The sequence below is a fragment of the Echinops telfairi genome, unplaced genomic scaffold, assembly GCF_000313985.2.
Source record: "Echinops telfairi isolate 266 unplaced genomic scaffold, ASM31398v2 ScPeMD7_1;HRSCAF=3_0, whole genome shotgun sequence".
Taxonomy (NCBI): Eukaryota; Metazoa; Chordata; class Mammalia; order Afrosoricida; family Tenrecidae; genus Echinops; species Echinops telfairi.
The window spans coordinates 37,185,313-37,204,967 of NW_022103896.1; the positions used below are offsets into that span (position 1 = coordinate 37,185,313).

The 19,655-nt window shown below is 45.2% G+C and overlaps 1 protein-coding gene across 1 annotated transcript in view; it reads left to right on the forward strand.

Annotated features, from left to right (window-relative positions):
• Window positions 1–3,709: 3,709 nt before the first annotated feature.
• Window positions 3,710–19,655, forward strand: part of LOC101641989 (neurocalcin-delta) — a 102,303-nt gene continuing 86,357 nt past the window's right edge. The window contains exon 1 of the mRNA XM_045287211.1: window positions 3,710–3,798. The gene's annotated coding sequence lies outside the window, so the exon portion shown is untranslated. The remainder of the gene's footprint in view (window positions 3,799–19,655) is intronic.

Sequence of the window (19,655 nt, forward strand, 5' to 3'; positions counted from 1 at the left end):
CATCGAGCCCAGTCCAACTCAGACCTTGAGTGGGAAGCTGAGAAGCGGCTCCACGCCAAGCTCAAGTCACGTGTCAGGTGTGTGTGAATGCATGTTGGTCCACTGGTTCAGTGTGTTTACTAGCTATTTCAGGCTAAGTGGTCAAACTAGTAATAGACAGCCTTGACGTTCCTACAGCAAGTGGAAACTACTGTGTGGCGATGTGTCTGGAGAGGTATTTTAAAATTTTGTGAATCGTTTTCATCTAAAATTAGGTATTGTCATTTAAAACACACAATCTCTTCATAGCTTTGAGCTGTACTTATAGAAGGCCCCAGTCTTATGGTATTTCCAACTAGAGTCGCCTGAACTAAGTACACGGATCGAAATCTCACTTCCGAAGAGACCAGCACCCTAGTTGGACGGCTGACGGAGACAGTAACTCCTTCAGATGCAGGAGGCGTCTCTAGTCGTAGCTCCTTCCCACAGGGGACGGAGTGGTGGCCGACTGGGCGCAAGCCATAGGCACACACACAGACATTACGTGCATCAGTGTTCAATTTGGGGAGTCAGTCCACTGAGTAGCTCATAAGGCGTTGAAGCACAACTCAGTGGGCAGACTGAGCCTTGAAAAAGAGAAACCATTCAGAATGCCAATGTTGGCTTTTGCTAATTTCCACACGGAGCATTTGCAGCCCTGCATTTAAGGAATGTTTGTGAGAACATTCTGTTTTAGAGGACATCACCTATTGGCCACGTGCGGCATTGCACTTTGCCTGGGTTAGCTGGGGAAGCTGCCTCAAGAGGAGGTGAAGCAGATCAGGTCTCCGTGGATTGGAAGGGGTGGGCGGTGGTGGTGATATGCCAGGCGTCCTAGACAACCTGTGGGCCTGAAAGTTCAAAAGGACCCGCCGCCTCCCCTTCCTCTATTACTGTGGCATGCCTTTCTGAACAGAACCCGAGATCCGTGTGTGGAATACATTGTACAGGTGTGGATTTCGGTGGTTGCTGAAATCGACTCCTTATGAGATTTACCCTGACACATTTAGATAGAGTTTGGATTCAGTACATCAACTTTGATCAAAGAGGTAAGTTTTCAACTCTCGTGAATAGGAAATTAACAGTGAAAATGCTGTACTCGTGTGCAAGCTGCCTTCTGTAGGCAGTCATTAGGAACACCCGAGGGGGCACTGCAGGGCCCTAGATCAGGGAAGGTGTACATCGGGGGAGTAACTTTTCACTGTGCTTCTAGCCATCTGGATGCTGAGCAAATAATCTGAGAAAGTGGCCTTTATGAGTAAGAAGATGGTATCAAGATTGGAGGAAAATTCTTTTACAGCCTATGATATACAGATGTTAACACTTTGCTTGCTGAAAGCAAAGGGAATTCAGAGCAGTTACTGATGCGGGTTGGAGCCTGCAGGCTTCAGTGTGGATTAGACCTCCATTTCAAGAAAAACAAAAGGCCTCACAAGTGGACCACCGAGCAACATCAGGGGAGAAAAGATGAAAGTGATCGAGGATTTCATTTTACTTCAATCAACGCCATGGAAGGAGCTAGTCAAGAAACCAAATGCTGAATTGCATTGGCAAATCTGCTACAAATGTCTTTTTAAAACTATTCAGAAGTAAGGATGCTCCTTTGAGGACCAAGGTCTTCAGGACTCACCGTGGTATTTTCAGGGACCTCATATGCATGTGCAAACTGGGCAGTGAGTAAGGAAGACTCAAGAAGAATTTGTTTGAATTGCGGTGTTGGTGAATGATATTGAATCTGTACCACGGACTACCCACAGAATGGGCACCATACTACTCTGCTGAGCACAGGGTCACTATGAGTCAGAACCAAGTCAGTGGGACCTAACAACAACATGGGTGACAGCATCAGGAACGCATCGGTTCAATTAAAAATGCGTGTGTTTTCCCGAGCAACATTGGGACAGAAATAAAGTTGGAAGAGCAGGTTCTTTGCCCAAGCACTTTGGGTTTTGGTAATATTGTTAAAGAAGATGTTGTGCGACTCTCACTGAAGAAAGTTCATTCTCTTTCAGCGACACAAATGCATCTGATGATCTGGCTTAGCTTATTTTTATATTTTACAGAACCTTAGAGATAGAGACCTTCCCTCCCTCCCTTCCTTCCTCTTTCTTAAAAAAAAAAAAACCAAGAGTAGTAATCCTGATAAAACCAAGAATGAAAGCTTATTTAGGGCTTTGAGAGCCAACTCTTCTCCTTGCCTTTTAGCCCTTTGCCCGTAGAGTAAGCATCCATTTCTGGCGTCTTCTTTTGAAGCCCCTCACTGTCACCATCATTTGACTTTGCTGAATTAGCTCCTTGTCGATGAAGAAGGCCCAAGAACTAGGAAATACACATGCGTGTTAGGGTCGAAGTACACTAGGGTCGTCCTGAAGGAAATGAAGTAGGGGTTAGAAACTATATATCCTTATGTGCCGTTGCGCACAGCTTTCATTAGGAGCCTCCGTGGTCTTGCGGGCTAGGGGTTGGGTCACTAGCTACAAGGTTGGCAGTTCCAACTCACCAGCTAATCTGAGGGAGAACGAGGACGCTGTCTTCTCCTGTAAAGATTAATAGCTTGGAAACCCTGTATAGGGTCACACACAGAGCTGGAATCGGCTGGAGGGCTGTGGATTTATTTGGTAGCAAGAACACAGTGGTCCAGAAGCAGGGGTCCCACACCGCTTGAAGCAGGTTGCTTTAAAGTAGCATTGTTCTGAAACTCATGTCAGCGTTATTCTTGCATACGACATTTTGCAGTGTAGGAATCCTACATTCCTTTTCCCTGATTTTCACATCCTCACTGTTATCAAGGATCCCTCTAGGCACAGTGGGTTAAGCACTGGGTTGCTAACCCAAAAGTTCCCAGTTCAAGCCCACCAGTTGTTCGGTGGGAGAAGGGGATGGCAGTCTGCTTCTCTAAAGATTTACAGCCTTGGGAACACCCTGGAGCAGTTCGACTCTGTCCCATAGGGTCACTGGTGTGCGAATCACTAGACCCTTGTGCCTATATCTGTGCCACCACCCATTTCTTGTCTTACTTTAACATGGTGTCTGAATTACTGTGTGAATTCTTACATAGGCTTAAAGACCTCTTTGCTCTTAACCCTTCCCCACCCCACCTTGAGCTTCTTCATTTTTATTGTTTATTAATTTGCATAACAATAAATTCAATCGGCTAAGAAAATGATCTCCAGCCTTATTATCCACTTTCTGCCCTGTGGTGGTACAGAGACCCCCTATGCTTTGTGTAGCGCGAGTGAGGCTTAGGGGACTCCCCAGGGTGTGGTCCTGCAACATATACCCTGAAGAGACAAGCAAGCGAAGCCTTAAGGAGAAAAGTTGTAGGCACCCTTGAGTCACAACTTGGGGTGCCGAGGTGATTAGAGAGCTGTCAGTGTTGGTTGCAGGGTGGGTGCATACACAGTCACACCCACTCACACACATACATACCGCTCTCTCTCTCTCACACACACCCTCTCTCTCTCTTACACACACACATACACACACACACACACACACACACACCAGTGACAGATGACCTATTGAAATAATTTCAGAGCCGGTCTGTGGTTGCTACGACAACCAATGCTCTCTTGGCTTTCATCTGGCCATGTGACAGGGACTCTGACGTCAGCTGGAGGCAGTCTGTGGCTGAGTGCGCACAGTCAAAGGCTTGTGAGAATCTGGTGGGTGCCGGGCTCCGACGCTGCTGCTGCTGCTGCTGCTGCTGCACGCCGCGGCCGTTGCTTTCCCGTGGCTGCCGAGCATGGACTGCTAAGTCTCGCACTTCTTCTGCGTGAGGTAATGGGCTTGCTTTGGGTCCAACAGTTAGAGGGTCTGGAAGCTCCTGGCGGTGCATCTGCTGTCTCGTAGCTCTTACAAGTTTATCTCCGTGAGCAAGGATGGTTGCATCCGGAGGGAACTCGAAGCAGCTCCTGGGTTGCTAGTTTGGGGTAGCGTCTCTGGAATTTTGGCTAAATTTGGATTCTCAGTCTGTGATGTAGATCAAAATATAATCGCCTTGCTGGCTCAACACTTGCTAACACTGCACTGCCTAGACACAGGGATTGTGCAGGCTGAGCTCAGTATCCCCCGGTGAATTCCAGGAATCCTCTCTCCAGCGCTGTTTGGGGTTTAAAAACTCCAGCAGAGCCTAGCAATGGGTTCCTAACTTGGCTTTTCCAAACACTTGCTTCCCTGGTCAGGATCAGCTTAGAACAGCTTTGAAATTTTGTTTCTATCTTTGTTTGCAGCTCTCATAGTTAGTAACAACAGAAGCCACCCTGACGCAAATGAACGGGCTGCTCGGAAACAGAAGTTTAGGGGCTTCTCATAGGGCAGGCGAATGGCATTCTGAAACTACCCGGGGCAAACTGTCAACAACTTCCTGTTTAGAGAGAAATGATCCCGACTATGGCAAGGCAGCTGGGGTAAAGCGTCCTGTGCGTGTGAATGCAGATGCTGTGGGGTTGTGGGAGCAAACGGCACCTTTGCGATGCCTTTTGCTGGGAACTCGATTGTGAGGAGACTATCGTGGCAGGGTGGTCTTCGCTGAGAAGTTATGCAAGCTGTTTTTAAATTTTAGGAAATTGAAGTAATTGCACAGAGAAGAAAAAAGTAGCCATAAAATCGAAATGGAGATTCACTTTATCTGAAATACAGATAAGTAGGCATCAAAGATTGCTTCAAACCCTGGATGAATTATTTGAGAGCTGTGATTCATAAGGTCTCTTACCTGTTTAGCCTTATTGTGCTGTCTGGTGCAAATGGTTTCCGTGCGCAATTGGTATCGTTCCTTTTTTTCCCCAAGGCTAGGAATTTTGGATGTTTTGTCACTGCAGATAAGGTGCATCATTTCGTGGCTTGTAATTCACAGAAAACCTTTTGTGTTGAAGTTTACTGAGGCTGAGATTTCTAACGAGGCTTGTGAACCTTACCAGTTTAACTGAAAACAAGAGAAAAGTTTGAGGCAAGTAATATGGAATATGGTGTGGCTAGTATTTTGAAGAGTACAAAACATACTTTAATGGTGTGATGGTTTAATACATACCCGAAAACCATACTGCATGGAGCTGCTTCTGACTCACAGTGACACTGTATGGGGTTTCTGAGATTGGAATCCTTAACTCGGCATATGAACAATACACATTGTATAGAACGTGAATGATCTCCATTAAAAAAAAAAAGAATCCGATTTTCTTTTTCATGTTCTGTGGTAGTTTTAGCATTCTCATGGCCAGCACTGATTTTACTCGGGGCGGAAAGCAGGTTGGACAGCATTTGACTGCAGCAGTGAGTGAATACATGTGCGTCTATCAACAATTTCTCACTAGCTCTCAATGAATGAATATTCATTAAATGGGCTGGCATTTGATATGTGTTTTGAGCCAGGGCCTCTCTTGGAGGATTTCCCGAGAAGTCTCATGTACTTGCATTCAAGGTATGAGGTATATGCCATCATTTAATTGATCTCCTAGTTACAATCGGCCAGAGATCGGATTCTAGACACCCTGAGCCATATGCTCACTGACACGGGGCACAGATAGGAGCATTTATAGGAACTCTCCTTGATGGAATAATACACTTGATCATTCCTTAGTTGACTGTCACTAAGCCATTCTCATTATAGTTTTCCCATGTAGCAAAGATGTCTTGGGACGCACGCCACGATGCTTTAAAGTCATTTAAAGTCCATGTCCTTGTGGTATAGACTCTATTTGAGCCACCTGCACTCTGAGAATTATTCTGCGTTGAGGGCCAAATGTCACTGATGGCATTCAGCAATAGGCGAGACCCAGCCATTCTGTGCCAGGAGAGCCGCTCGAGAGGCTACAGGTCCTTCCTCACAGTGACGTGAGAAAAGAAAGGGCTCTGGGCAGATTCATCTACTCACGGCAATGAGATTGTGTTGGTTTCAAGGTCACGTTTGTTTCCACTTGAAAGAGCTTGCCAAGGAAGGGTGGACCGTGGAAACCTGGTGGTTGCACGATGAGAACTGCACGGTTTTCGGGTTCTTCACCTTGGTGGGTGCCGAGGAACCTGATGGACCCTGCAGACCCTTCGGAGCGTGATGCCTGTAACAGTGCCTGCCATGAAGCGGGATGACGCAGGAAGCCACTTGTGTGGAAATGTCGTGAAGCCCGAGGTCTTCAATACTGAGATACCAGTCGGTATTCTCGGGAAAGCGTGGTTCAACCAGCAGCAGATAGGATCACTGCCATATGTTGAAGGAGTGAGATTTCAAGAGAGGGAGCCTTAATGGTGCAAGGGCTACAGGCTCATCGACTCCCTGAAAGGCTGGTGGCAGATTGAACTCATCCGGTGACTCCGCAGGGGGGAAAAAAGACTGCGGGGGTTGCTCCCGTCAAAATTACAACCCAGAAAGTTATAGAAGGCAGCCCTGCTCTGTGACACAGGACGATGGTGAGTCAGAAGATCAATTCTCTGCCACCTCACAACAACACAACCACTATAATGGTGATGTGAAAATACCTGCTTTCTCTTGGCAACACATTCACAGTTTGTGGTCTGTGGCCTTCATTGTACCATCATGGAAGGCAATCCCAAATAAAGTTTGGATATTGAAGTTGTAACATTTTTCCCATCCAAGTGCCTAGATAGAGCTCTAGTCCTGAATTAAATGATACGAAAGCTAGCGATTCCTTGAGGTTGTATAACTGCATCGGACCCAAATCCAAAACACCATTTACGGGGTCAGCCACACCACCTCCAATGTCACTCTCTGGCCGTGTGGATTCCCCGGTATTGTCTGCATTCAGTGTGATGAGGGATGCCAAGTACGTCGAGCCACCAGATTGCAACGGCCCCTTCCTGTTCAGCTTGAAAGCCTGAAGCAGTCGTGTACGTTACTAGGACAGAGAGACTTTTACCTGGTTGGATAGGGGCTAAGAAAAAAAACACGAGCCCGTCCCAGTTATGCAAGTTAAAACCACGAGCGACAGAAACAAGGCTACAGCTGTTTACACAGGGCGCTTTCTCCACTGGGAGAAGATAAGAAACCAGTGCTTCTAGGAAGAATGCAGGGTGTTAAATGAGAACAGAGCTGCAGACCAACTGTCAAAGTATTTGAAACTAGCTCCAAGATCATGTAAAGTTCATGCCTATGTTGGCGTTGACACACGGACACGTTTGTTGCATTTTGGTGTCCGAGAAAACCAGGTGAGAACCCTAAAAGTTTATCTGCCAGCGGTTTCCAGGATGGAGCCTGTTTAAAATGAAATGGGGACTAGAGATTCTTCCCAAAGAACCAGGACGCAGCACCGTGGATGGCTTATTGGACGTTGAAGACCAAGGAAGGAAGCAGTCATGTATATTGTTTAGTGTGACTTCCAAAGGCAGTTGACTCATTGCCCACTGCACTTTGTGGAGAAGAGATCGCTCTGATTGTCCTTGTCAGCAAACTGGGGAACTTCTCAGTGGGTTGGCGGCTATTGGCTCTCACTGCCTTCCCAGCTCGGTGTTGAGAGTTAAAACGGCGCGTACAACGCCCAGAGTGTACAGACCCGGCCTGTCTACGACATCAGCACCCACCATCTCAGTGTCAAAGACCCGGAGCTACGACATGTGGGGCAAGCTGTTGTTTAAACTCTCTCCAAAGCCCTAACATTTGAGATGGAAGCTTAGCAATTTTTCTTCGTGGGAATTACAAAGAGGATTTTCTCAAACACTTCCCATTCTTTGGATCAGAAAAGAACACCTGTTCGGGGGGTGAAGGTGGGGGCTTTGAATCTCTGTGGCGACGTGATAAAGAAACTTGGGGAAAGCCGACACTCACTGACTCCAGGCTGTGCGATCCGCCTCTCTGGTGGTCTTTGAAAGGTGACGCCCAGAAGAACCAGGTCATTCTTTCTGATGGCTCAGCTCGTATGGAAAGGGCGCCTCTGATGGCGGTCCAACTCAACAAAGCCTTTCGAGCCGTGATGTTGTAGGAGTGTCTCCAGGAGCGATGCTATAAATGTTAGTGCTCATTTAGACTTTGACTGATATAAAAAAAATATGACAGTAAATATTTAAGTTTGCCGGAGCCACAGTCTTTAAACTAATGACAATCTGCTCTTTTATCTCTGAAGTAAGTAAACTTTAGGGGGTTGGGTGTGTGTGTGTGGGGGGGGTCATTTGGAGTCATTTCTATAAATGTCTTTCGTTAGAAACACAGCATCCCCGTAAAGCTTAGTCTGTGTTCACATAAAATATAATGTACCCAGATCACATTGAAGTCTTATGTCAGATTTGTAGGAAAGAATTCGCTGGTCTGAAAGACATTCCAGTATTTTCTGAATCCTGCACCAGTCACTGCAGGAAAACTGAGGGCTACATGATGGCTAAGCCCAAGGCCACTTGTTTTAAGGATGTTTCTGGATTTTTCCCGACTCTCATGAGCATAGGCCCTGGTAGAGGTTCATGTTGAGAGAAAGGTTGGTATTCATCGGCTGCCTGCTCAGCTGACTCCCACAGTATGGTTCATGGGATGGAAACCAGGATGGATTTTGTGACCACCAGTTGTGCAACATCCGTGGAGATAAAAATGTAAAATAGCATCCCACAGCAGTTCTCCTGTCGGTGGATGCTTTCCCAGGGCTTCCCATGACGGCAGAGAAGGTGTGGCATGACGTAGCATCAACAGTCCACGTGTATTGATTGGCCACTGAATCTGTTATATTAGACCAGTGGTTCTCAACCTTCCTCATGCCATGACCCTTTCATACAGTTCCTCATGTGGTGGTGACCCCCCCTCCCCCCTCCCCCCAACCATAAAATTGTTTTTGTTGCTACTTCATAACTGTCATTTTGCTACTGTTATGAATCATTATGTAAGGATCTGATATGCAGGATGTATTTTCATTGTTACAAATTGAACATAAAGCATAGTGATTAATCACAAAACAATATGTAATTCTACATTGTGAACTATTTGTGTGTTTTCCAATGGTCTTAGGCGACCCCTGTGAAAGGGTCATTTGACCCCCAAAGGGGTCGCGACCCACAGGTTGAGAACCACTGTGCTAGACGGAGCATGTTGCATCCGTCTGTCCTTGAGTCACGCCCACAGATGGCGGGAAGAGCCCTCGCTACTTTGTGGAATTCTGACTTTTGTTTGCCTGCGTTTCCATTTAAACATCCCGTCGTTCATGCATGTAATGCATTCGGACTACATACCTGGGAGTTTGTGCGTAACCACCACGATCCCCTTATGGGGCTTACAGGCCGGGTAACTGTGCAAGGAAACGTCCTAAAAACAGCCACATGGGCCATGGTAGTTTTGTAAGAAGAAGAATCTTGGCTAAAAGAAAAACAAAACAAAACACCCAGCCAACATCAAAATAGAGCAGACAGATAAGTAACCTGAGACTCATTAGATTTTACTCCACAGCTGAAATTCAGCAGACCTTCTCCGGCTGTTCAACAGCCAGCCTAATTTGTGAGCAACCTGTTCATCTCAGTGTTAAGGATCCCAGGTGAGTACACTGCTCTGCTCCCACTGGGCCAAAGGCGATTTGCCTCAACTTCAGAAGACAAAGGAGACCATAGGGATTTGACCAGGGCATGGTTTTTTAGGCAAGTACCCTGTCTTATGCAAATACACAAGCCAGCTTAAGAAAAGAATCCTAAATTAGTGATACCCAGGTGAATGCCTTTCACCTTTCCTGTGCCAAGTCAGTGATAGACTCTTGGCTGGGACAAAGCGCCCCCAACCCCAGTCACAGATACTGCGTGATTCGTATGTCCTGCTCCCACAAAGCATGCGAAGGAGGAGGTGCTTTGCTCCCCACAGTCATTCCGGACTCGGGGCCCTTCTTCCATCTAGTGAAACTGCTCTGGGGGCACATTCTGTCGCTCCCAATTTGTTGTTATTTGGGGCAAGTGTCCTAAGCCCTAGTGTTCTTACTTATAGATAATATGATCACTTATCTCATGGGATTTTGTGGCCACTTGCTTTGCCCAATAACAGGCAGGTACCTGGAACTCAATAATGTGAACGGCTACCATCCATTTTCTACCTCTAGTGAGGTTGCCACCATCACCCTTCCCCCAGGAGCCAGGAAGCATCACCCTAAAGTTGGAGGAGGGAGCTGTGTGCCTGCTGATCTAATGATAGTTAACAGTTAGGGAGCTAGGTAGTGTTCGAAGTGCCTCTCAAAATGACTTTCTTTGTTTGTTTTTTGTTTTGTTTATAACATTCTAGTTTTACAAATGAGGAATTGGAGGTACAAAGAGTTTAGGCGAACAAATTGCCAGTGTCACACAAATACTTAATGGAGCTCTGGCTGCTCGGTTCTCTGTCTTCTCTGTGTTGTCCTGGGTCTTTATCCACTATGCTCTAGTGCCTGTCAAGCTGGGCTGTATTGTACAAGGGTAAGTGAAAAAGTATCGACATTGGACTTCAAGTGCAGATAGGCAAGGGCTTATCCCAAACAAAATGTGTTTAAACTTGTCTTTGAAATCAGTGGATGACTACAAGCAGGTTCTCTCAGTCACACATTGGTCTCATGAGGGTGCTTTAAAAGGGTCCTGCGATCAAATCAGTGGCTTTCAATAGGATCTGCTGGGCCAGCTAAATTCAAGGCAGAAAGATCAGCTCAGAAGTCTATGGGGGACTCTGCTTTGGGGGATTCTAAAGGAGCAGGCTTGATCGATGTTTCTCAAAGGTCACTGGATGACTAGGAGCTCTGATCGTGAGAAGATTTAAGAAAATTGAAAGCTGCATTGATGAGATAAAGGCCAGGCAGGTTTTTCTCAAGCATTTTCCCCATCACAACAATAAACCTGCTGATGCTTGCTTATAGTGCAGCAGAGGATGTACTATAAGAATTTCATCGTACAGCCTAACTGCATTCACGCTATGGTTGACCTTGATCCTTCTGATTTCCTTTTGTTCTCCACACTCAAAGAATGTGTGAAAGGAAGATAATTTGAGTCCCTTTGGGTTGATAAAACTGCCATTTGAATATGATGTAGATTGAGTTCTTTGGGTAAGGCTTAGAGATATGAAAACACCATTTTCTAAAGGGCATAGACTTATATGGAGAATATGTTGAGAAATGATAGCTTTGCATTTTGTTTTTTTTTGCTTAATAAAGGTTTCTACTATTTTGTAGCAATACTTTTTAATTTACCCTTATATTTCCTCTGGAAATAATGTTCTTTTTTTAAAATCATTTTATTAGGAGCTCATACAACTCTTATCATAATCCATACATACATCAATTGTGTAAAGCACATTTGTACATTCATTGCCCTCATCATTCTCAAAGCATTTGCTCTCCACGTAAGCCCCTGGCATAGTGGCAAATTATATTAACCCAAAATGGTCGTGACATTTACAACTATCCCATCATGCTCTTCTAGAACCTTCTACTCTCCATCAAGCGGTAAAGGCTGGTTCCCCTCCCTTGGAGCACACGTTTGACTGATTCAACCAGTAGATTCCAGTGAGTGACCAATCTAAATCATAAAAATAATATAACTTCTTTTCTTTGTGGAATATTCTTTGTCTCTCTTGCACACACCAACATTTGCCTTTGGAATTTAGCCACCGTGTTGTGAGAAAGCCCAAACCAAAGAGAGAGGTCACGTGCAGATCTGTCAGTCAGTTATACAGCTAAGGTCTCAGCTAAGGTCCAGGATCAACCACCAGGCAGTCCTGTGCATGAGCAAGCCTGCAGATGATTCCAGCTCCTGCCTTTGAGTCCCCCTTAACCTGCCTGATGCCAAGTGGACCAAAGATGAGCTACCCCTGCCAATCTCTGTCCAAAATCTAGATTCATAAGCTACATAAACATTATTGTCCTAAGCCTATACGTTTTGGGGTAATTTCTTAGGCTTTCAGAGTAACTGGAACATATAGAGTTAGATATGACTGAAAAAACTGTATAGAGGGCTCATATATAGAGTAAATAGGTTTTCTGTGATTTGGCATAAGTGCCTAACCCAACCCAAAACTTAAATGTTACCCATAAAAGTACTAATAAGCTTTAGGAACACATCCCATTTATACAGTGAAGGCCATGTCCTGCCTACTAATGCTGTTAGTAGGTCTAGGAGGAAATGTGGATTCAGCTGAGCTTGGACTGTATGCTTTGTCAAAACCTCCTTCACTGTCTTCTGTCGGCTAGGCCCCTCCCTACTGGACAGTCATGATACGAACAGCAGTGCTTTCCCATGTTCCTGTGGTCACTGTTTATTCCACTCAGTCCCCATTCATCTTTCTTTACCATGGCTACTCGGCTTCATTTCCTGCCTGGTTTTCTATTGTTAGACCTGCTCTCTCCTTTACACTCTCTTGGCCCATTTCCATTGTGTGCAGGTCTCTTATTCTACTCTCATGCTTGCTAGTAAAGCTAGGGAATTTCTCTTAGCCAAGGAAGATTTCATTCATTCAGCAGTGATTTTCCTCTTAATAAAGCTGTCCACATAGTTAGTCTCCCATTGGCTGAGAGCTGCAAGGGTTGGTCAAACCCACTGTGGGCGATCCTCACCTGAAAAGACAGCTCTGCTTCTCCTAGTGCAGGGAAATCAATACCATTTAACTCTCTTTTCTCTTACTAAAACTTCACATCATCCCACTATTCTTCAGAGCTTTTTTTAAGAAGGCTAATTGGTTTGTTCACTCATTCATCTATTCGTGTAACATTTGCTAACTCCATACAAGGCCCTATGGAAGTATCTCTTTTTTGGCAAGATTTCTCCAGCTGTCTACTGCACTTACCATAGACACTGGGCAGGTGTGGCCCAATCGCCCAGACCTTTTGCTAATCAGAACCTGCCCCACATCTTCTAAGACATTCCTGCTAAGTGGAATAGACCCAGGGACTATGAGCTTAGCCGGTTCAGTCACAGACTAATTGTTGTTATTATTGTTAGTTGCTATCAAGTTGGCGCCAACTTATGACCTTGTGTGTATAATAGAGTAACATGTTGCCTGGTTCTGCATCATCATCATGAGAAATGGTATCTCTGAGCCCATTGTTGCAGCTCTTGTGTCAAACCGTCTGGTTGAGAGTTGCCCTCATTTTTATTGGCCCTCTACTGTACCTTTATTGGTTTTTCCTTCCTGAGGAGGTTCCAAAGTCAGTACCTTGGACAGTCTAGTTAGAGATGCTGAAAAAGCCATGTAGCTGGTCTTTGACATTGGCTGTACCCTCTCATAGTGCCTAGGATAGTGCTAAACACATAGTGCTAGTCATTAAATTTCTGATAAGTGTTTAATAAATTAACTACAAAAGCATATGGCACTGAGACGGTTTGATTTGAAAGGAAGAGAACACCATCTGTTAATTACTTTGAAGAAGTGAATGTATGGGTTGGTTATGATCATTTCATTGCTGCAGCCAGGCAGACGAGTGCTGGCCCTGCAGCCCAACACCTGAAGGAAATTGAACCAACGAATTGGATTGAATCACATAAAGATGTTAAACCAGCTGAGGATAGATCATTAACTCAGTTTCTGATGATGAACGCAAAAGGTGTGTTTTATAACTTGAGGAAGTTAGTTTATTGTGCCAACCTGGCTGATAAACACATGTGGGGTTAATTGCAGGGGGGGGATAAATGGCTCAGTGAGCCTTGCCTTTCTAGTTCTCGGGTCTCTTGCTTTCTGATGGTCAGACCAGGGTGGAGCTGCCTTAGCCAGTTCCCTGCTTCAGCTGGCAAGGCTCACTTCCTGCAGAACATCCCCGAGAAGCAACATGGACCTACCCCGATGCAGCCCTGGGTGCTGGAGCAGCCATGCGGAGACCCCTGCCAGCGCTGAGATGCTTACACATTCACTGATCCGGCTTTCCTCCTGCAGTCGGCATCACAGTGTGTGTTTTGTGAGACGGAGGAGGACTTTGTGGATTGGTGTTGGACATATGGGCTAATATTGGACTTGTGGGTTTGGGCAGCACTGGGTTGGGATGTTTCCTTGATGTGCACTTAACCTTTATATAAAATGTTCTCTTATACATGAGTTTCTGTGGATTTGTTTCTCTAAAGTACCCAGACTCACACATAACTATAGGATATCACTTGCTATTACTGCTGCTGCTGCTGCTGCTGCTCATGATTGTAACTATTTAGAAACCAGTGTCTGTTGCCTGAGGTCATTACCTTGGCTGATTCTCCTGGTTATTGATTTCAAACTGAAGGACCATGGAGTGCTTGGCGAGCCTTGAACTCTCTTACCAGGGATGAAGACTCAAGCACACGGCGGGGGTTCTCTGTATAGAGAACCTGAGCAAACGTTTCATTGGAAACCATAGTTTCATGAAATGATTTTTTGTGTGCTATATTCAGATGTTCTCACACACACAAAAAAGAAGTGATTTTTGAAACGATCCAACTGCGGGTCCAAAATCCACTTTGTTTAAAAAAGAAAAAAGAACGAAAGAACCAACCTGATGAAGTTCCCTGTGTCCGTCTCCAACAGTGCTGGTCCGCTTCCAGCGCTCACAGCCCCACCCACTGCTCAGCCGGTGAACTGATCAAAAGGTCATTAACTTGCTTGTCAGCAACCCCATCAGCAGTCACGGCTTTGTTAAAGGCACCACGTTTCTTGTAAAGGCAGGAAACGAGTGAGGCTTCAGCTTGACTAACAGTGACTTTAAGATACTGCCCAAGGGAAAAAAAAATCTCCCTGAAATGATCTTAAATCATGCCAGGACTTAGGACATGAATATTTTAAAGACAGTGAAACAAACGAATTCCTTTCTCATATGCATCAAATGAAAACTCCTTAGCATCCAGTCAGTGCGGAATCGCAGCCACCCTGTAAGACAGGGTAGAACTACCCTGTGAGTTTCCAAGGTGAACCCTTTAAGGGAGGAGAAAGCCCAGTCTTTCTCCCCAGGAGCAGCTGGTGGTTTCAAACTGTTGACCTTGCAGTTAGCAGCCACCTCGGAACCACTACTCAACCAGGGCACCTCGGTGGACATACGCTTGTTAAAATCCCCATTAAAAGTCCTAAAGTGGCTGGGGTTGTTCAGGTTTCCCAGGCGGACCGGATTTTCACAAAGTCGGACCACAGTGGGAATATGCACATGATCCTGAGGGGCGACGGCATGGTGGGCTGGACCATAGGTTCCAAATCACCTCTTTCAGTCGTATTCAGTTCAAAATCTGCGTCATAACCCTGCTCATCACTCTGCTGGCCAAAAAGAATGCCGTTGAACTTGCAGGGCTTGCTGGTCCCAGGAACAAACCTCAACTAGTCTCTGATTCATGCTCTTTTCTAGTAACTTTTAAATTCTAGAATGATATGGTCTTGGTGGAAGAACATATAGAACATAAGGGAGAAAGTAAGTATTGCCCTTCATGTCACGGACTAGCCACAACCTTCATTAAGATTGTAAAGCCCAAAAGTGCTGTTTATGACTCCACAGGAGAAAACACTAAAATGAAATGAATGAATTTGAACTTCAGATAACTGTCTCTTTAATGTAAGAACGATTGGTTTCTAACTAATTTGTTTTCGATTGTTTAAAAGAAAAAGGTTTTGACCATATGTTTGAAATCAATCAAACATTAAGAGATGAGGAACCAACTTAAAAATAAAAACTGATTGTTTCATAATGACTTCTAAATGTGCAAGTTGATTTTTTAATTAACAAAAATTAATTAACTCAGAACCAATAATGAGAGTCATGATACCAGGAGAGTAGGGGCAAGGTGGGGGAGAAAGGGGCAGCCAATCACAATGATCTACATATAGCCCCCTCCCAGGAGGATAAACAACAGAAAAGTGGGTGAAGGGAGACAGTGGTATGTGTAAGACATGAAAAAAAATTTTATAAATTATCAAGGGTTCATGAGGTATGGGGCGGGGGAGGGGATGAGGTGATACCAAGGGCTCAAGTAGAAAGAAAACGTTTTGAAAATGATGATGGAAACATATGTACAAATGTGCTTGGCACAATGGATGTATGGATGGATTATGTATGGGTTGTGATAAGAGCTCTAAGAGTCCCCAATAAAAAGGTTTTTTAAATGTATTTGAGATAACTAGCATCTTTTATATGCCACCAATTGTTTGAATGCATATTGTATTTTTGTTTGCTTCACACTTTGGCCAAGATTTTTCTTTTATGTATATTTGTTTAGGGCAGTGGTTCTCAACCTTCCTAATGCCACAACCCTTTAATACCTTTCCTCATGTGGTGGTGGCCCCTGCAACCATAAAATTATTTTCATTGCTACTGCATCACTGTAATTTTGCTGCTGTTATGAATCAGGCGACCCCTGTGAAAGGGTTGTTTGACCCCCAAAGGGGTCGTGACCCACAGGTTGAGAACCACTGGTAGGGACTCTTAATTGCCTTTCTCTTCTCTGGTTGACTTGGAAAACCCTAAACCTTTAGCACATGTGCAGAATGCACATAGTAGGACAAAGTACTTCATGTCAATATCTCAGCAAGAAAGGGGGCATTACTCAATTTGGTCACTATGCCCCCTTTCTTTTTTTAAAAATTATATATTGTGAAATATTTATTTCTAATTACAAATAAATGAAATTTTGTCATGTAGCATGGTTAACAGTCTTCACACCGGTGCTCGTATGTGGGCATATCTGCCTGGAGACAGATAGAGGAGCAGCGTCTCAGTTCCTAAGACCATCGGAGATATGTGTTTTCTTTTTTTGTTGTTGTTTCTTTATTTTTCTCTTATATCATTTTCTTGCTGAGATGTTTCCAGCAAACACTTTGCCCTCAGATTGTCATTCTGGCTGTCTAATGAGGAAGAGGATGTCTTTCCTTAAATACTAGATTAGGTCCATTTCCCGTATCCTAGCTCTATCCCTCTCTTGAATTCATTTTCAGTTTTTCTAGAGTTAATTTGGAATTGTGTTTTTAAAATAGCACATTTCAAGGAGGAACCGGTGGCAATGATCGACACATAGCCACACACACACACACACACACACACCCTCCAGGGGGGAGAACAACATAAACCATGAGGAAGGGAGATGGTGGTCAGTGTGAGATATGAAAATAATAACCATTTATAATCTATCAAGGGGTCGCAAGGGTGGGAGGGGAGGGAGGGAAAACAAGGAGCTGATACCAAGAGCTCAATAGAAAGTAAATGTCTAGAAAAGAACCATGGCATCGTATGAACAAATAGGCCTGATACAATCGATGTATGGCTTGTAATAGGCGTTTTAAGAGCCCCCAATAAAATGATCCTTTAATTAAAAATCATGAACTATCTTACTCTCCGCTGGCCATGTTCTCTCATGGCAGCCCAGCCCTGATGACCAACATGGAGCATTAACAGGAAGAGAACAAAGTAAAAGAGGATGGATCACATGGCCCAGTTCTATCCGCAGACCCTGATACCCGCCTCAAACAGGGACCGTCGCATCCACCCAGACAACCTCTGTCTCCACACCTCTAAGCATCCTGCCCGACTTCCCCAGGATTCTTGTACAAAATAAGCCGTGATTATAATTCTTGCCACCTAAAATATCCTGTGTGTTGCCCCCATTTAGACTCTGAGGTCACCAAAGAGCCTTGTTTCCACCAAGGTCACGTGGAGCCGTGTTTCACCTCTGCACCCTCAGTGTGCACCGCAGGGACTGGTATTTGCTAATAAAACCCCATGGCCATCGAATCAATACCAACTCATAGCAGCCCTATAAGACAGAGTGGAACTGCCCCACAGAATTCTGAGCCTTCTGTCTTTAGAGAGACAGACTGCCACATACCCCCATGATGGGCTTGTGGGTCCAAGCGGCCACCTCTGGGGCAGCAGCTGACCGTGGAACCACTGTACCGCGAGCGTTCCTTAAGTGCCCGATATAGGTGGATAGTCAAGTAATGGAATGAATAAAGCAAGGAATACACAGGAGGGAACCGATGACAAGGAACTATAGGTGACCTCCTCCCTGGGGGACGGACAACAGAAAAGTGGGTAAGGGAGACGTCGGACAGGCCAAGAGATGACAAAATAATAATTTATAAATTATCAAGGGCTCATGAGGGACAGGGGAGCGGGGAGGAAGGGGGAAAAATGAGGACCTAATGCTGGGGGCTTAAGTGGAGAGGAAATGTTTTTAGAATAATGAGGGCAATGAATGTACAAATGCGCTTTACACAATTGATGTATGTATGGATTGTTATAAGAGTTGTATGGGCCCCTAATAAAATGATTTAAAAAAAAAAAAGAAAGAAACTGACTAAAAATGAGGGCAATGACCTCCTCATTAATCCGAAAAGCACCGAGGACCACTGGTCCAGGCAGAAGGAGCCCTGTGAGGACTTCAAAAAGTGTGTGAGGAAATCCCATTTCCGTTTCCTTCCCTTCCATAGCACTATTTGATACAAGGTCTCTTCTGTGACCTGTATCGTAACCCTGTTTTCTTTTGTACCCCTAGACCTGGTGTTCTAGATCCTCCTCTTGCATTGCTCTTGATTTTCATTAAACATGTCATCACTTTTGATCGATTGGCCCAGTCACATTTTTAGATGCCAGGCCATGTGGCCATTAGAAATCCCCTCGTATGTGTGACGGCCCAGCGGTAAGATAGAGCCCGGCTATTCCAGGCGATGAGAAGGGTTGTTCCCAGGTTATCTGTCTCGTCACATAAAATCTACGGTCTCTCTGTGGGGGGCCTTTTGGGGCCCAGTGGATGCTTATTTACAGGGTGTGTCTTATCCTTGCCAGTGCCACGAGTGGAGGTGTAACGAGGACTCTTCTTGTTTAGCAGAAACAGCCAGGGTCGGGGGGCTCAATTCAACAGGTGTCAGCAAAGGGTCCTTCGTGGTCTTATATACAATGATTTTAAACCCACGCCAATCTCCTTTGCAAATGCACACAGAAGGGTTTGCTGACGTGTATAATAAGCCACATGAATTGTATTGAGCCCTCATTTCACAGGAACAGTAAGAAACTACAGAGAGCTTAGAATGACACTTAAGGTTGTCCTTGGTCTCCCGGGACCAGCTGGTTACTGGGAAAACATGAATCCCCGCCGTTATAGAGCGCTGCTGCTTTACACCACGTCTGGCAGACCGCCTTGGCTTAAATTAAGAGAGTCTGAACTTAAATCCCCACCTGGAAGTCCTCTCCAGAGGCCTGCATGCCTTGCCTCCTAGTTCAGGTCCCATAATAAAAACCACTAGGCATCAGTGAGCAGGCCTTTCATTTCTGGTTCATTAAAATTAGTCTTTCACTTTTCGATTTGATACTGTATCTAATCAGTAGGTGCTCAGTGAAGGCTTGTCAAATGAATAAAGTATGAATGAAACCTGAAGGCAGACTTGGGTTGGCCTTACCTGAGCTTGTTGTTGAGCCTTTACCAACCCCAAGGAAATTGGGATCAGAATTTGCTGGACATGGTCCTAGGTAAGAGGAGCCCTGGCGATGCAGGGGTTACGCCTGGGGCCCCCCCCCCGAAGTCCGCAGTTGGAAGCCACGAGCCATTCCACAGGACACCGACGGGGCTATTCGCTCCTGTAAGCAGTCACCGTCTCGGCAGCCCACGGGGGAGGGGCTGGGAGTTGGCATCGCCTCGGTGGCCGTGCGTTTGGTTTGGTTGGTGTCCTAGGTTAAGGGCAGGAATCTGCTGTGCATTGCAAACCACCTGTCATCTTCTTTTGACCATGTTCAGTGGTTACACGTTGGGCTGCCATCCGCAAGGGACGGATCTGCTCTGTGGGAGAA